The sequence below is a fragment of the Trichosurus vulpecula genome, chromosome 5, assembly GCF_011100635.1.
Source record: "Trichosurus vulpecula isolate mTriVul1 chromosome 5, mTriVul1.pri, whole genome shotgun sequence".
NCBI lineage: Eukaryota > Metazoa > Chordata > Mammalia > Diprotodontia > Phalangeridae > Trichosurus > Trichosurus vulpecula.
The window spans coordinates 208926581-208944925 of NC_050577.1; the positions used below are offsets into that span (position 1 = coordinate 208926581).

At 35.9% G+C, this 18345-nt stretch overlaps 1 non-coding gene across 1 annotated transcript; it reads right to left on the bottom strand.

The window, feature by feature from the left end:
- Window positions 1-4758: 4758 nt before the first annotated feature.
- LOC118852547 lies at window positions 4759-4865 on the bottom strand. Its single transcript, XR_005010615.1, has one exon. It is a non-coding gene; the product is annotated as a U6 spliceosomal RNA (small nuclear RNA).
- Window positions 4866-18345: the final 13480 nt, after the last annotated feature.

Consider the following 18345-nt stretch of genomic DNA (forward strand, 5'->3'; position numbering starts at 1 on the left):
CAGCTGCAGTGAGTAAGTTCCATGAGGCCTGCTCCACCCTGTCTGCTCTGGCCTGCAAGTCAAATTTTCTTTTCAGTTCTGGTCTTTTCCTCAAGAATACCTGAAAGTCCTTTAATTAATTAAATATCTATTTTTTTCCCTTGTGGGATTACACCCAGTTTTTCTGGGAAATTAACTAGTTAAATGGCATCTGGGATTATGTGTATATTTTAGTTACTCTTGCTATTATATCCCTCATTATCATGACATTTAAGAATTTTCTGATTTCAGGGAATGTATCTAAAACCCTACTGGGAAGAACATTGTTTTTCTTCAGCTCTGAGGGAAGCCTAGTGGGCCTAGGAATAAAGCAGAGTAACAATGAACCAAAAGTCACTCTTTCTAGGTGATGTCGGGTAAATTATTACATTATATAGTTATAATATATGTTATATACTATTTATACATTATTGCATTCTGTAATTTGTCTACAGGGTTCATTTAGTATATCTGGGTAGATGGCTAAGCATGTGCCCCTCAAAAAAAGTAGGCTGACTAAAATAAGCTGTGCTGTAGTCCTAAGATCAAAATCTGATGAGGTCGTTTTGCATTTTAATGTTGGGATTTCTTGATGGCTTTAATTATACAGGTTGCTTACCCCAGACTTTGGTGAATAGTCATTTTAAATCTTAGATCTGGAACAGTTTCCATTTACACCCTCTCTTCACTGTTCATTCTGCCTTTCTAAACAACTGTCAACATGCTGACAATCAATGATGATACTGAACTGAATAACTCTCCGAAAACATAATGGCAAATTTCTTAGGAAATTTCTGCCGATGTTAAGGCTCTTTCTTGGTTGTGGCTGAATCGGCTATTGTCTGCCATTATATTTCTTTCCCTTTAAACCATTTTCTGCTGTTTTTTAAAATTGTGAAGGAGAGACTTATCTACCAATAAAAGCATTTTCCTTTACAAATAAAGCCAGAAAAATGGGAATTGTTTTTGAAATTCTGAATCAATTACATGCAGCTTGTTTTAAAATATACATTAAATTTAACATGGTAACATGGTCAACACAATCAATTGTCAATAAGCACTTACTCTGCTGGTCTGTGGTGCCTTGCTTTTGTTTGTGTTATTTTTAGACTTTTTTTCAATGAATAAAAATCTACTTTCTTTCTCTCCTCCCCCATTGGGAAAAAAGAGAGAAAAGCAAAACTCTTGTAACAAATATGCATGGTTCAAGCAAAATTATCCTGTTGACCACGTCCAAAAAGTATGTCTCAGTCAGTACCCTGAGTCCATCATCTCTCTATCAGGAGTTAGGTAACATGCTTCATCATGAGTCCTTTGGAAAAATGGTTGATCATTGTGTTAGTCAGAATTCTTAAATCTTTCAAAGTTTTTGTCTTTACTATATTGTCATTACCCAGGAAGAACCCCTGATCTCTTGGAATTGCAATTGATACTACTTCTCAGGGTCCCAGTTCCCTTGGGACCAGAAGTTATCTTGGTCCCTTTTGACTGAAAGTGCTCCTCTACGTCCTTGAACTGTGATCCAGAAGTGGGTGTAGTCAGTGGAGTTGCCAAATAGTGTCTGGTCCTGTAACCAGTGTTAGCACAGAGGTCCCCTGTAATCTCTTTCTGACTAGTTGCCAGGTCTCCTTACTGTCTCTGCTTTGAGGGCTCCTGAAGCTGCTGCTGCTGCTTCTGCTACCACCTACTCCTACCACTGGTGTTGTATCCGTGTATGCTCCAGGCTGGACTATATTCTAATGTCACAGATCTCTCCTTCCAATCTCCTAAATTGTCTTTTTTTGTAATTTAAAAAAAATTATTTTAAACTTAAATACAAAACAAGAAAAGAAAAAAAATCACCACGCACACAGCAGAACACGAGAGAATTCAATATAAAACAATAAATTTTCATTTCAAGAAAACCTGTATAATAAATACTACACATTGTTTTCAAAGTTAACCAGCTTTTCTCAGCTTCTTGGAAGGTTTTTTGTTTTTTGCTGTGTACTTTTTACTTTATTTTTTCTCTCACCCTCAAAAGAAGGCTACCATCAAGTGCAGATATACATTTATACATAGATATCTATAAACATACACACATACACTCATACTCACACTCATATGTAAGAGCATAGCATGCTTATTTTCACTCGTCATCTGTTTCTCTGAAGGTGGATAGCATCTTCCTTCATAAGTCCAAGACTTTCCATGCTTTTCTAAATCAATCACCTCCTCATTTCCTATACCACAGCAATATTCCAATCCAATCACATCCTATCTGAGAGATTGTCTGTAAAAGTTTTCCCTCAACTTTCTACATTCTTTCTATTCTTGGCCACATAGGTTTTATTTATACAAGAAAATTTTAATTTAAAATAATAAAAATTATCCATTTTACACTTCAGCAATGCTCTCATTTTACAATATAATTTAAGGTGTGATACTGCTGAATCTGCTACCTTTATATCTTTCCCCCCTGGTTCCTTTAATGTTCCTGACCTTTTGTTCTTCCAAACTAACTGTTATTATTTTTTCTGACTCAGTAAGATAATTTTTTAGTAATTTAATTGGGATGACATTGAATAAATAGATTAGTACTTAAAATTGTCTTTTAAAAATTATATTGGTTTTACCTATCAATGAAAAATAAAGATCACTTCAATTATTTAGAATTTCTTTTTAGAATTTAGTTTGATTTGTAGAAAAAATGTTTTATGTTTATGTTCATATAGTTCCTTGTCTGTTTTGCTAGATATACTCTCAAGTATTTTATATTGTCTACTTATTTTAAATGGTTTAAAACAATACTGAATAATATTGCTGACACATAGTGTAGTTTCCCTATTTTTCTCTTTTGATTAAATCTATTGTAGCTTTAACTTTGTCTGAGATCATGGTTATTTTTTACATAATAAAATCTACTCCTGACCTTTATTTTGTCTTTGTGTGTGTCTTTCATTTTATAGCATTGCCTGAAAGCAACATATTGTTTAATTCAAATTTTTAATTTGCTATCAGTTTCCATTTTGTGGGTAAATTCATCCCATCCACATTCTAAGCTATATTTACTTGTTGTCCTTCCTATTTTTCCTCACTATCCTTCTCACCCTATTCCTAGCCCTCTTCATTCCTCTGCTTTAATTCTACCTGCTACCTTTCCCTCCTGTTCCTTAACCTATCCACCCCTCCAAGAATCCCTCCCTTATCCTCTCCCACAACCCTCTCCCTTGCCCTCTTATTTCTTTCTGAATTTAGAAGACTTTTATGCCCTTCTAGATATATATGTTGCTCCTTCTTTAACCTATTCCCAATGAGAGTAAGGTTTTACTTTTCATTTATGATTGTTTTTGATTATGATTTATGATTCTGTATCTTTCCCAAGAAACCCCAAATGGGGTCACAAAGAGTTGAATATGACTGAACGAACTTATTTGGAACTTATTTTGATATATGGAGAGCCGCTTGGTCAATTAGCATTTATTAAGTACCTACTATTTGCCTGGCATTGCACTAAGCAAAAAAAAAAGGCAGAAACAGTCCCTACTCTCAAGTTGCTCACAGTCTCATGGAGGAAACATCATGCAAACAACTACAAACAAATGAGATGAAATCAGGATAAAAGGATAAATTGGAGATGTTCTCAGAGGGAAGACACAAAGATTAAGGAAAAGTGGGAAAGGCTTCTTGCAGAAGGTGGAACTTTCACATGAAACTTGAAGGAAGCCAGGGAAGCTACAAGGCAGGAGCAAAAAGGTTGAACATTCTAGTCATGGGGGTTAGGCAGTGAAAATGATCAGTCAGGAGATGGAATATTGTATTTAGAAACAGAAAGCAGGTCAGTGTCACTGGATATCAGAGTACATGAAATGGAATCAGATATAAGAAGACTGGAAAGCTAGAAAGGGATCAGGTTATGAACTGGAAGTAACAGGGAGCCACTGAAGTTTATGTGATCAGACTTGCGTATTAGGAAAAATCAGCTGGACAGTTGAATGGAGAGACTTGAGGCTGGGAGACTGACCAGCAGGCTACTGCAATAGTCCAAGAGTGAAGTGATGAGGGCCTGCACTACGGTGGTTGCAATGTGAGATGAGAGAAAGGGGAGTACATTAGAAATGATATGAAGTCATAAATGATGGGAATTGAAAACTGATTGGATATGGGGGGAGGGGTTGAGAGAATGAAGAGACAAGGATAGCACCTACATTGCAAGCCTGGGTGACTGGGATGATGGTTGTACTCTTGAGAGTAGAAAGGAAGTTATGAGAGAGTATTCCATCTGTAGTTTCTTACAGATTGCCTGTCAGCAGTTTTTGGCAAATTAGTTTTTACTCCAGTAGTTGGAGTCTTTGGTTTTATTAAAAACTAGGCTATTCTGCTCATTTGCTTCTGTATATCTTATACCTAATTTGTTTCACTGATCTACTGCTCTGTTTTTAAGTCAGTACTAAATATTAAAAATGGCTACTGCTTTATAATACAGCTTAAGATCTGGTACTGATAGGCCTCTTTCCTTCCCACTTTTTTTTCATTATTTCCTTTGAGATTCTTGACCTTTTTTTTTTCCTCCAGATGAATTTTGCTATTTTTTCTATCTTTATAAAGTCATCTTTTGGCAGTAAATTAATTTTGGTAGTGTAATTAGTTTATTATGATGGCTTGGCCTATCCATGAGTAATGAATATTCCTTAAATTATTTAGATCAGTCTTTTTTATGTGTGTAAAGAGTGTTTTATAGGATTGGATATTCATACAGTTAAAAATATGGAATGATTTACAAATTTATGGGTCATCCTTGCTGAGAGGCTGTGCTAATCTTCTCTGTGGTGTTCTAATTTTGGTGAATATGTTGCAGAATTGAATAGTCCTTGTTTTTGTTTTTATTACAGCTGAGCAACTATGTACTGTATTGGTCAATAAGAACTCATGACTAACTCTTTTCATCAGTTAGCAACCTGACCTTTTGTTTGTCAGACAGTCTTTTCTCATTTTTGAAAGGTCTGAAAGAATCTTAGCTTATGCTTCAGCCTGCATTGTGTCATGCACCCTGGGAATACTCCTAACGGTACAGATAATATGAATCTGCTGTCACCTATTTCTATGAAATCTGCAGGTGCATCCTGTTATTGTACTGTTGACTTATATTTCTACATTTTTCTCATTACAACCAGTTCTCACTGTTTATTGTAATGGGGGTTGGGGAAGGAGTGCTGACTACCATGGCAAATTGCTTTAATTAGCAGAGCAGATTGACTGCTGGATCTGGGCTCAGAAGAACTGGTTTCAAATCCTGCCTTTGATAGTTGTTTGCTACATTGGCTAGTGACTATCTTCCTAAGACTTAGTTTCTTCACCAATAAAATAGGTATAATAACTTCTATTGTATCTCCCTTACCGGTATGTTTAGATGATCAAATAGTATAATGTATATAAAGTGTTTTGCAAACCTTATAGTACTCCAAAAATATCCATTATTATAGTGATAAATTGAAATAAACCTAGTCATCTTTTTAAAATTTGAACTTTTCTATCGCAAACATTTTGCTCACAAGTTTTAATTTGACTCATTTTAAAACTGCTTCATCTTCTTGCTCCTCAATACCTCAGGTAAAGATTAATGATACAATGGCAAAATGTTGGGGGTTGGGGTAGAGGAGGGTGGAAAACAACATTGGACTTGGGACACAAACCTTATCTGAGAGTATTTGTCTTGTTGTTTTAGCATTGGTTATCCAACCTCCTCCTAAGGTACATAAGAAATAGTCATGTAGAACTTTCCAATTGGGGTCAGGGAGCAAATTTTTTGCTTACCATGGTGAGTTCATACTTTATAATGCTGTTATTTTTGGTAACACAGAGACCAGATAAATTTTTAAGACTAAAAATTATAGAAGAGTTGCTGATCTGTGTTTGGTGTATGAGATTTCTATTCTGGGTGTTTTCTACACTGAGGAAATCATAGATCTAGACCAAAAAACCCCCGCACAATACCAGCCCATAGGGCTGTTACCTCTGTTACCTCAACATAAGGTTTTATTGGCTATGTGTTGCCATGACCTTGAATTTTTAATTTTAATGTATAGAATTGCTATAATTCAATTCAAATAATCAAGCATTTTTAAAATTCCTACTTTGCACAAGGTATTAAACTAGCTAGAAGTAATTTAAAATAAAATTTGCACTTTTATAGAGAAAAAAAAATGAATATAAAAATATTTGAGAATGGGGGCAGCTAGGTGGCGCAGTGAGTAGAGCACCGGCCCTGGAGTCAGGAGGACCTGAGTTCAAATCTGACCTCAGACACTTGACATATGTACTAGCTGTGTGACCTTGGGCAAGTCACTAAACCCCGATTGCCCTGCTAAAAAGCAAAAAAAAAAATTTGAGAAGACATGTTTTGACATATATGAATGCATGCAATAATGAGATGTATTATAGCAGGTTTTAATCTAGTTTCCCAAAGTGTCCAATGGTTGAGGAGGTTCTAGAGATTTTCTTGAGATTAAGTTAAATGTAACTAAATAGACAAAATGAATGAAGTGCAATTTACCTGAACTACATTCCTTCTTTTTCTCTTTCTGTAATGTGTTTACTAGTCATCCAGAGAACATAATTGGTTTAAAGCATTTGCAGAAATAACAAAGGAGAAAAATATAAACAGAACATTTCTCCATAAATCTGAAGCATAAATGCACATTGGAGAGCATGGACCTACTTAGGACATACATATGGAGGGACACACATCCCTCTGTTACAGCAGGGCTGTAAATATCTTTTGGTGATGGCATGGCATGACTCCCACTAGGCTTCCTTCCTGCTGCTCTCACGTGGCCTGCTGTCTCTGCCTGTCATACAGACTCTGCTAGGCATCTGGGTATTGCCTGAAATTTTTGCTTGGCATTATGTCTTGTCAATTGGTCTTGGGTGCTTTTTTTTTAAATTAATTTTATTTTATTTTCAGTTCCAAATTTTCTCCCTCCCCACACCTCTTCCCTCCTCATTTATAAAGACAAGAAAAATAATAATCATTGCAAATATTTATAGACATGCAAAACAAATTTCTGCATTAGGCATGTTCCCAGAAACAAAAAAAAAAAAAGAAAAAGAAAGAAATAGAAGAAGATATACATCAGTCCGCACTCTGAATTCTCTATCTCAAAGTAGATACATGTTTCATCATGAGTCCTTTGGAATTGTGGCTTGTCATTGCACTTTTGGTGAGTCAAAAAGTATGCAAAATTTAAAAACTTTTTTGGTGTAGTTCTAAATTGCTTTCCAGAATGGTTGGACTAATTCACAACTCCATTAGCAATGCATTAATTGTGTGAAAAATTCTTTCCATAAAGGAAAGATTGTTCTGACCCAGAAACTGAGTTCCTTTTCTCAAGTCCTAAAGCTAAAAGTGACAATCCATAGATCTGACGGATAATTTTTTCCATGTTCCACCACATGGGGCATCATGATCTTACTTGAGGGTGATCTACCCAAAGGAAGGTAAATTTTGAAGGCTGAAATCTATATATGTTGGGTTTTACTGTCTAGGTTTCTTTCTTAAAAACCATGCTTTAAACCCAATTCATTCTGGTTCTCATGGATTGGCCTACAATAGGTCCCTACCCAAGCACCACTTAATGGTTATTACTTGGGCCTTGATGGCTCACAGTGAATATAAATAGTAATTGTTTATCTTTTGGCCAGAAACCCTGAATGTCTTTCCCCCACCAGTCTAATTTTTTTTTTTTTTAAAGATTAAAGGGGCTATTCCTTGGGTCACTTCTTAAATAGCCCTAATCACTGAATGGGCATTGCCACAGTCAAAGTGAGAATTTAGCTTTAAAAGACCTTGACTTAAAAAAGACAAGGTTTCCTACTGCCCTGTGGGCCATTTCCAGTTGTCGTGACTTATATCTGGCCACTAGACCCAGATGGTTCTGGAGGAGAAAGTGAGGCTCTTGATTTTGTGCAGGTCACCCCCCACCCCTGCTACCCTGCCCCACCTAAATCCAATTCAATTGCAAGTCATGGCATCATCTTTCTGATGTCATGGTCCTCTTTGAGAAGGAAAGACAAACCATGCACAATTTGCTTAAGATATTACCCTTTATGTCATACTGAGCTTATCTTAGTATACAGTGTGAGATGTGGTCTGTGCCTAGTTTCTTCTAGTTTTCATCAAATAGTGAGTTCTTACCCCCGTAGTTGGAATCTTTGGGTTTATTGAACATTAGATTACAATGCTCATTTGTTTCTATCAATTGTGTTGATAGAAACCTAATCTGTTACATTGATCAACTACATTGTTTCTTATCCATTGCCAAATTGTTCTATTACAGTTTCGTACTATAATTTGACATCTGGTACTACTAGTCCCCCTTCCTTCCCATTTTTTTATTGATTTTCTTGATTGTTTGTTTCTCCAGATGAATTTTGTTATGATTTTTTCTAGCTCTATAAAGTAATTCTTTGATGAATTGATTGGTATAAGGCACTAAATAAGTAAATTAAGTATTGTCATTTCTGTTTTATTGGCTTGGCCTACCCATGAGCAATTAATATTTCTCAAGTTATTTAGATCAGGGCTTCTTAAATTTTCCCACTTGCAACTCCCTTTAGTACTTCTTAAACTGTGGGTCACAACTTGTGACTTATAGTTTAAGAAGCACTGATTTAGATCTATTTTTGTGTGAAGGATGTTTTATAATTGTGTTCACAATAGTTTCTATATACTTCTTGGCAGGTAGATTTCCCAGATTTTATACTGTCCGTAGTTGTTTTAAATGGAATTTCTCTTTCTATCTTTTCCTGCTGGGTTTTGCTTGTAATATATACCTATATTCCTTCTTAATAGAACTATCTAGTCTCTTTCAGCTTTAACCTTATCTGTTTCAAGAGCAAGTAAGGAAAGTTCCAGGAATAGAATTCACTAACTCAACATTTTGTAAAATTGGAGTTTGAAGTGAAATATAATTCTGTATTTCAGTTTCTAGGGGAGTTAGTATGGCCCCTAAACAACACTATTGAATAACATTTTAAATTTATGCCAGCTGTTCCCATTCAGATAAATTCTAATTCCTTCCCATTTGAAATGTAAGTTTGCATAGTTTTCAGTCTCCTTTAGCTTTAGGATTGGAGAAAAGCTACTTAATTTCTAGGTCAGGACACTTTCTTTTCTGGAAAGAATTTTTCATGCAATTCTAGAGGAGTAACTGGCAAACAAGGAACTTTTCTATGTTTAGTGAGAACATAAATTTCCTTCTGGGCAGAAGTCTGTTGGAATAAGTTGTACTATACCTCTTCTCTCCATTTTTTGTAGATCTGTTATGAAGTCACCTTAAAGTCATTTGAACAACTTGGTCCAGCTGCCTGAGAGGGAAATGGTAGATGAAATACAGGGCTTATATCTGTGGTTTTTTTTTTTTTGGTGAAAACTGTTATCTCAATCCCCTTTATTGGCTCATCAACCATATCACACACCTAAACTGTGAAGATCTTTATGTGTCTCTCCTAGGTGCTCCTCAGATCTCTAGCTACACTTTCTCTGAGTCATAACATCACCTCCTATGGCTGAATTATTTATCTATATAGGTAACTTATGTACATCTAACCCTAGTCTTCCTTGAGCTTTAATCCTACACAACCAGTTGTCAGTTGGACATTATAGAGTGGATGTGCTAGAGATATCTCAAATTTAACATGCCCAAACAAAACTCATCATCATTTTACCTGAACCTTCCCCTCTTTCAAAGATTTATATGCACTCTGTCCTAGTCAGATTAAAGCTAAAATGTTGTATCCTGTTCTAGGCACATTTGGAAAATGGATGTATATCCAGAGGAGGAAAGCCAGAATAGTAAAAAGAATTGAAATCATACTATATAAGGGAGTGTTTAACCTACAGTAGGTACCTTCATGTTTTTGAAGGACTGTTATGTGGATGAAGGATTAGATTTGCTTGGTTTGGTCCCAGGTAGAATAAGTACGAACAATAGGTAGAAGTTGCAGAGAGGCAGAGTGTAGTTTGATGTAAGGAAAAACTTCCTTGCAATTAGAACTGTGCAAAAGTGAAAATAGATTCCTTTAGGAAGTAGTGATTTCTCCAATATTTGAATATTTTGAAGTTGAAGTTGAACAGAGTCATAACTAGCAATTTTTGCTCCCACAGAAAGTGGAAATCAATGCTGGGACAAGTGGCATGAAACTTGCCCTTAGTTCAGTTCCTCTTAAGATATGATACTCAGATTCTATGAATTGATTTGAATTGAATTGAATTCACTGATATCTGGCAGATTTCCATCTGGATTTCTCTCCAGAAAAACATGTTATGTGCCTACCTTAGTCATAAAGAGAATGAGTAACAACCCTGTGAAGGCTGTTACAAGTATGATGCAACTATACATACTACTTTCTGAGTTGATGGTTCCCATGCCTTTACTTCAATGCAGACATGATATTTGAAATTTAAAAATCATTTAAAAGTTTTTAAAAAACCAACCAAATACAGAACTATTTCAGAAAACCATAGTATCTCACAGTTAAAAGAAATCTCAGAGGTCATTGTCTCTGACTCAAACTCCATGGAAATCCTTCCCAGTAATATTCCCAACAAGTGTTTGTTAAGTCTCTGCTTAGACTTTGAATGTCTGTTTACTGAGGCTCAAGATAGCCCCAAATACCAAAATCATAGGTGTATGGTAGAAGGGGAAGGTATGGCCTGAGGTACAGATACCATGTGATGTCAATCCTTCATCTAGTGTGGGGAGGGGAGGGAAGGGTCTACTTTCTGGATGTCAGCTAGCTAGACTTGCACATGAATGTTTTAGACTTGCTGGTGATAGATTAACTTTTTAAGTTTGTCATGACTGAATTTCTGTAAAATTCTCAAGTCATAGAAGTACTTATAGAGAAGGCTAGGAGTTTTGGGACATACTTCTGCTGGCTCTAAGAAGAATTATTCGCTGTTTTTTTCTTGTATTTCTGTAATTTCTGTAAAATTCTCAAGTCATAGAAGTACTTACATAGAAGGCTAGGAGTTTTGGGACATACTCCTTCTGGTTCCAAGAAGAGTTATTGGCTGTCTTTTTCTTGTGATGGCATGAAATATACAATTGAAAATTTAAAGAGAAAAATCCCTACTATATTTGTGTCTGAGCTTTGAGGCTTTGTTGTCAATGTTGGCGTGGGAGATATCACCTTGAGGAGGAATCTCAAGAACCTCATTTTGAGGAAAATTCTTCTGATACATTATTAGTTTCAGAACTGGGTTAAGTGACAATAAGGCGACTATGCAAGCTGCTGAGGGAATATTCAAGATGGCCATAAATATATTAGGGCTATTGGTGGTTTAGGTATAAGGAGGGCTGCAGTGGCATGTGATAAGGTATATGTGATATTAAAAGTGAGTGGAAAATCCAATGTAAGATAAACAAGATAAAAAATAAGGAAAAAACAACAGATAAAAAGTGCCTTTCTCTAAATCAATCATCAGTCACTCATCCTGGGTCCTAGAAAAGCTATCTGTATTACTGATGGTATCTATTTCTACGAAGAACGCAGAATGCATTTTCCCTAGTGATAATATGAAGCTTGAGGTCTTCAGTAGGTTAGTCCTCCCAGCGCTGCTTCATTACAGTGTGAATGTGGCTAGCATGGATCTGGCTGTATATACCTTTGACTATTATGGCAGTCTGAATGGGTTATAGGGCTTCAAAGGGCCTGTCACCTGGGTGACAGAGTTGATTTCAGGCAATGTACTCTTACGGAGAAGTAATATCCTTGATCTGTTGCAGTGATGGGGGAGATTGTTTGGTTCAGCCTACATTTCTTTGGTTTTCCTGTGGAGGCTAGGGGGTACTTAATTAACAAAGTGACATAGAGTATGATAAAGTCATATTGTTCACTGAACTTTTCTATTACCGGTGTCTGGGCTCCCGTTGACGTGGATTGTCTGAATACAGATCTTGTATGGAGAAAGACCATGTTTTCTCTTTGGAGGAATTTTTAAGTTTTATTACTTCTAGGAGTAGAGTTTCAAGCCGTCTAAGTCCTCAGTCCCAAAGTCTAGCTTCTCTGGAGTCGGTTTCATATTTAGTTTCTTTCTACTTTCTACTTTCCCTAAAGATTGGGGATCACAAGGCCTACAGAATTTCAGAAAGAACCCAAGAACTTTTGCCTGCTGCTGATTAACATCAGAGGTAAAGTGGCTTTCCTGGTCTGACTCAATCCATAGTGGGAGGCCAAATCTAGGGATGTCTTATGTGAAGAGTTTCTTTGCCATGGTCAAGGAATTTGCCCCTCATGCAGGCAAACATCCTAAGTATTCATTAAAAAATACAGATAGCCACTAGATAGTACTTTAATTCTAGAGAAACTAGGGGTTCTATAAGGTTTATTTGTAGTGCCTGAATTGGGATGTGACATCCACACAAGCTGCTATTTTGGATTTTGTTATCTCTCTTGAATTGAACTATTTATAAGTGGGGTGTGTGTGTGTGTGTGTGTGTGTGTGTGTGTGTGTGTGTGATAAGGACAGTTATTTGATGACTCCCTGGATGATATCATTCACTTGTTGCCCAATTGACTAATCACAAGTGAAAGCCAAAAAAAGCAGATATTTAGGGGCTAGGGGTTTATCATTTGGCCTGATCACAAGATGGAGCAGCCTACAGAAGTTCACCACTTTTTTTTTCTAGAGGAAAGTGCAAACTGCTGGGGAAAATGAGACCAAGTGAAAGAGAGAGGGAAAGCATGAGAGGTTGAATCCTTCACTTTGAGAAGGAAGTAACCAAACATTTATTAAACACCCAGTATGTGCCAAGCACTATGATAAGCACTTTACAAATGTTGTCTCATTTGATCCTCAATTAAATAATTTTGGGAGGCAGGTGGTATTATTATCCCCCTTTTATAGTAGAGAAAATGGGCAGACAGAGGTTAGGTGACTTGTCCAGAGTCACAGCTAGTAAGTGTATGAGGTCAGATTTGAACTCAGGTCTTCCTGATTCCCTGTTCAGTGGATAGAGAACCATGGCACCATCTAGATGATATATCAACATAGGTGTTGCTCAGGGAAATTGGATCAATGGCTGTCAATGACAGTAACCTCGAAGGGATGGTGAATGCTTTGAGGAAAGTAACCATAAAGGATTCATGGGAAATGGAGATTCCTGAGAAACTGAAATTTTTCCAGATTTGGCCAATAGGTGCACAAGGAATAATATAGAGGTTCATTGACATATACTTTGTTAATTGGCGAGCTCAGGAGGCCTACGCAAGTTCTGAATTCAACTGTCTGCATGACTGATCACAGAACAGAATCATGTCACAGTTTGTAAGATCTTTTCAGGGCTTTGAAGATAGGTAGTGAGTTTATAAGCAGTCATGAAGATGGGTATGGGGATCCTTATCTACTGGAAGGGGAAGAAGGGTTGCAAGATTAAGGGTGTTATCTCTAGAAAGTCAAATTTATTGGTTAGGAGAACCTGTGCATGTCTCCTAGTAAATAGATGTTGAGACCTATGCACTTGAAGTAGAGCTGGTTGGTGAATGAGTGGTAGAATGACCCAAGGTAAAGTTATTAGATTTTTCAACCATGACAGTAGTTGTGGTGGCTGCACTAAGGTATATATGGTGGCAGGCCACGAGCCACTGGATCTAATTTCTCACAATGATTTTTCCCTGGGGCATAGGGGCAAGGGCAGTGACTACAGCAGGGTTTCTTAAACTTTTCTCACTTTTGACCCCTTTTCACCCAAGAAATTTTTCCACAACCCTGGGTATATAGGTATGTACAATAGGTATGCAAATCAAACATTTACTAATAATAAATCATATGGAAATTTATTTTAAAACAATTTTTTGATATACATATAATTTTTGCCATTTATTTAAGATGAAAGCAAATTTGCATACTAATGAGATGGATGGGCTTGTTTACTTTTACATAAAGAATTAAATCTTGGCAGAATATTTGGCACTGTAGGATATAGAGCATCTCCAATGTTTTTCAGAGTTGATTGCTAATTTGATTTTATAATTGTCAATGCTGAGAATGCTGCTTTGAGTAAATACATGGTACAAAATGGCAGAAGTCTGTTTAGGGCCATTTCAGAAATGTTGGAAATTCTGTCCTAATCCCAAGCCAAAATTCATTTAACGATTTTTTAGGAAACTCAAGTTTTAAACCTGTGTCACTTTATAACTCGGCCAATTCTTCTTGAACTTTTAATGGCAGATGACTGACATTTTTGGTTTTAATTGAGTGTGGTTTATGAATCAAAATTTTAAGGCAAGTATTCCTGAAACTGTGTCTCCAGGCACTTCAGATGATCAATTATAACTCTTACAATTAAATCTTTGGGAGGGTTTTTTCAATTATAAATTATAAAATCATCTGTAGTTGTAAACATTTCCCACCCTATTCTTCCATATGTTAACTTTTTTAGTAAAACTTTTAATTTTATCTTTTAACATAAATATGTTACATTTTTTCCTTGAAGCAACATGTTTAAATCATTGAGTTTTTTAAAATACCAACAAATAGTAGTTTTAAAAGCCATAAGTCATTATGAAAAAATTTTAAAAATCTGATTTCTACTCAGTAAAAATATAACATATTCATTTTTCAGTTTCAACAATCTGTTTAAACTTTGCCTTCTTGAGAGCCAGCTTACCTTTGCACGTAGTAATAAGCTTTCGTAATAGCAGTCCATGTCTTTCCAAAGGTTTGAAAACAAACAACTGTTAAGGGCATTGCTTTTAATGAAGTTAATGATTTTGATAGTATTGCAAAGCACAACATCTAACTCTGGTGATGTTTTTTGTAACTACAAATGCCTCCTGATGGATCATGCAGTGAGTAAAAGTGATATGTCCATTGTCACCAGCTTTAACTTCTGCTACAAATCCAACATTCTCATCCATCATTGCTCCAGCACCATCTGCACAGACTCTAATGCAGTTTTTCTGCTATAAATTTTCATTTGTGAAAAATTCATTGACTTTAAAACATATATGTGTGTGTATATATATGCATATATATATATATATATATATATATATATATCTTCTCCTCTTATATGCCCTTACAAAGAGTGACAAAACAATAATTCCTCATATATGCTTCCTTCATAAACATATCTTACACAAAGTAACAATTGTGTCATGTTAGAAATATCAGTTGTTTCATCTAACTGAATTGCAAACTTTGGGCTGCCCTTAAGCCTGGTTAATAAACTCCTGCGATTGGTTATTATTAATTTCAGAAATTCTTTTGTAAACAGTATTATTTAGTAAAGGAATTTTATGAATTTCCTCTCCATACTTTTTCCCATGAACTATTTCTGACATTTTAGTAGCAGTAGGTAACACAAAATATTCTCCTATAGTGTAAAGCTTTTTAGTTTTTGCAGTTAAATAAGAAGTTTCATAAGATGCAAGTAAATACTTTTTGTTGACAGTAATAAATTTCTCAAAACATTGTTTTTCTTTATTTGAAGATTTCAAAAGTCATTCAAAATATTCCCTTGGTTTATTGCAGCATGCTGCATGCTTAGTGTTAAGATGTCATTTTAGTTTGGCTTGGTTTCATGTTCTCCGCAGTCAAAACTTCATTAGAAATTAAGCAAAGAGTTTTTTCCACACCATCTTCACTATTAGTAGTCAATCCATATTGCAAAAATGAGGCAACATATTTTTTTTCTTTCTTGTTGATTTAGGTGTACTACAACCTGGTAGCGAAGACTGCCACATTGTCATCAATATTTTTACCTCTTCTGTTTAAATTTAGCCACTTATCCATAATCAAAAAATAGTTTTGCCCTAAAATATAAATGAACATTGCTAATGATTTCTCAAATAAATATTAGCCTTAGTTTATGAAATCACATCTATTTATGCTTAATTTAAAAAATTGATGTTCACACATAGACATACAGTGGTGATGGAGAAATACTATTAGAGGGCCTTTATTTTTACTTGCTGCAGTTAAACATTTGTGTTTCTGTAAAAGAAGGAGATAACAGCAATTTAAAAAAAAATCAAACGTTTTAACACAGTACAATCCAAAGATATACTAATTTGATACTTATATGCTGAGGAATGATGATAGGAAAATATTAAAAGTCTTTATTTCCTGTAATTAAACTTACATTTCTATAAGAGCAGATAACTTTCTATGTACATCAAAAACACTGCAATTCATAACATATATTAGTCTCAAATCTGAACTGAGGTGTTTCTGGAAGTGTTCATTGGTGTTGAATGGCATGATGGCACACACAATGCAAAGCACAATGTTATGCGTTCAGAACCAAGGCTGCAGTGAAGTTATATGATCCAACATGGGCAAGCATTGCCAGAAATGCCTCAGATTCATCACACATTTGATTTTGAATTAATTTTTGGTTGTTGTACATTCAGAAACCTTTTACTGTTGCCAAATTTTTCATGACCACCACATTCAGTTACACAATCCCATATGGGGCTGTGACCCACAGTTTAAGAAGTGCTGGATTAGAGAGTAGTTCATACTCCTGGGAAGTGAAGGGAGTAGCTGGAAGATATTATGTACACATTCCAAAGGTGGGGATCTGTAGCAACAATTCAGCAACAGCAGCTGTTGAGGTGTGAGACCCAGCAAGACAAGCAACAAGAGCTGCCAGCACAGGCTCCTTTGATCTGTTTTACTAAGGAAAGTAATTTTAAGGGGTTAACAATCTCACTCTAATCAAACATACATATATAAACTCACTTCAGGAGGAAAAGATCAGCCCCCTGAACTTAAGGCAAATATAAACAGAAATTACAAGTATCAACAGACAGAACTTGTCTGATTCAAATTGCAATTCATAATTACCAGAGAAGCACCAAGATCTAGTTGAGTCACAAAGCTGGAGGGGGGGCAGTTATGGCTTGCCCAGATTCTCAACACTCCTTCCATGAGTGTGCCCCAAAAGTCAAACACCAATCTTGGATCTTATATACCTGTCTCAGGGCCCTAGGGCACTTGATTACCTCAGTGCTGAGGAGCACTCAAACAAAGAACAGTGAAAAATCCCATTTTGCTGGCCATTACATTTGAAAGACAAGGCTCAAAGGTATTTAATTACCTCAGCATTCCAAAGGAGAAGACAACAAAAAGTCCTGTCCCGATTATCATTACATTGTCTTAGGGCTGAGAAACACTCCAAGACTAAAAGATCCCCTTTTATCTGCTCCATTCAAACAAAGGCCAAAATCATCAAAGGCACTTAAGAAAAGTCCCATCTTAATTACTGATACAGGATCACAGGGGAAGGAATACGAGTCCTACCCCTCACTTTCTGTAGTTGTACAACATAAGCTTTTTTCCTCATACAAATAGTTCCTCACAGATACACACATAAGATGTTAGAATAGATGGCCTCTGAGGTCCCTTTTAACTTTAAATTTATGATTTAGATCTGTGGTTTAAATCTATGATCTTATGAAGCTATGACTTAGGATGAAACAACCAAGAAGGCAGAATTATATGCTATGCGCTTGCTATGCTTCATAAACTACACGAACACCAAAAATATCCTTGAAAATTAACAGATACATTTTTGGAAATGGAACATCACTACAGAAAAATTTTTTAATTGTTGTTGCCATACTGAACACTCAGTCTCTAAACTATATAGAACAAAAAGCTTTTAAAATATACAGACAGTGGAATAAATCAACATCATATGGGAACATGAAGAAGTATGTATCATCGTTGTCCTGTCCACCACTGGTATTGTCTTAAGATGTTTTATAAGAGTCCATAGAAGATGAGTTTCAACCACAATACTTTCATTCAGTTACAAAAATCAGTTATATTATTTACTTCCCTGCAATAGTTTATAAAATATCAAGCCTAAAAGAACAATAGCAGGAAAGTAACTTGTCCTAGGACAGTTTCTATTTGAATTTCATAGAAAATAAATATGAGTTAAAAAATGATAACTTGTATTGTTTTCGAGTTTGTAAAGTACTTTACATATATCATCTCATTTAGGCTTCACAACAATCTGTGAGGTTATGTATGACTGGATAGGTAGGCATATGGTTTTTTGGTCCCTGTCAAAGTTCTCTTTGGGATTTTTGGTGGAGATGGAAGCTGATGCAAGGCCTGCCCAGGAATCTAAGGTAGTCTTTGTGCCTGTTGATGGAAGCTGTGGGGTTTTCCACTTGAATAGCCAGAAGAATTTATGGCTCCACTCTTCCAGTCCTGGCTCCAGTTACTCAATGATAGTATTCTAAAACTTAACCACACCCAGTTCTAGTTAGAACCAGCTTCTGAAACTCTGATAAACTTGCTGATGCGCCACTATTATAATTCCACCT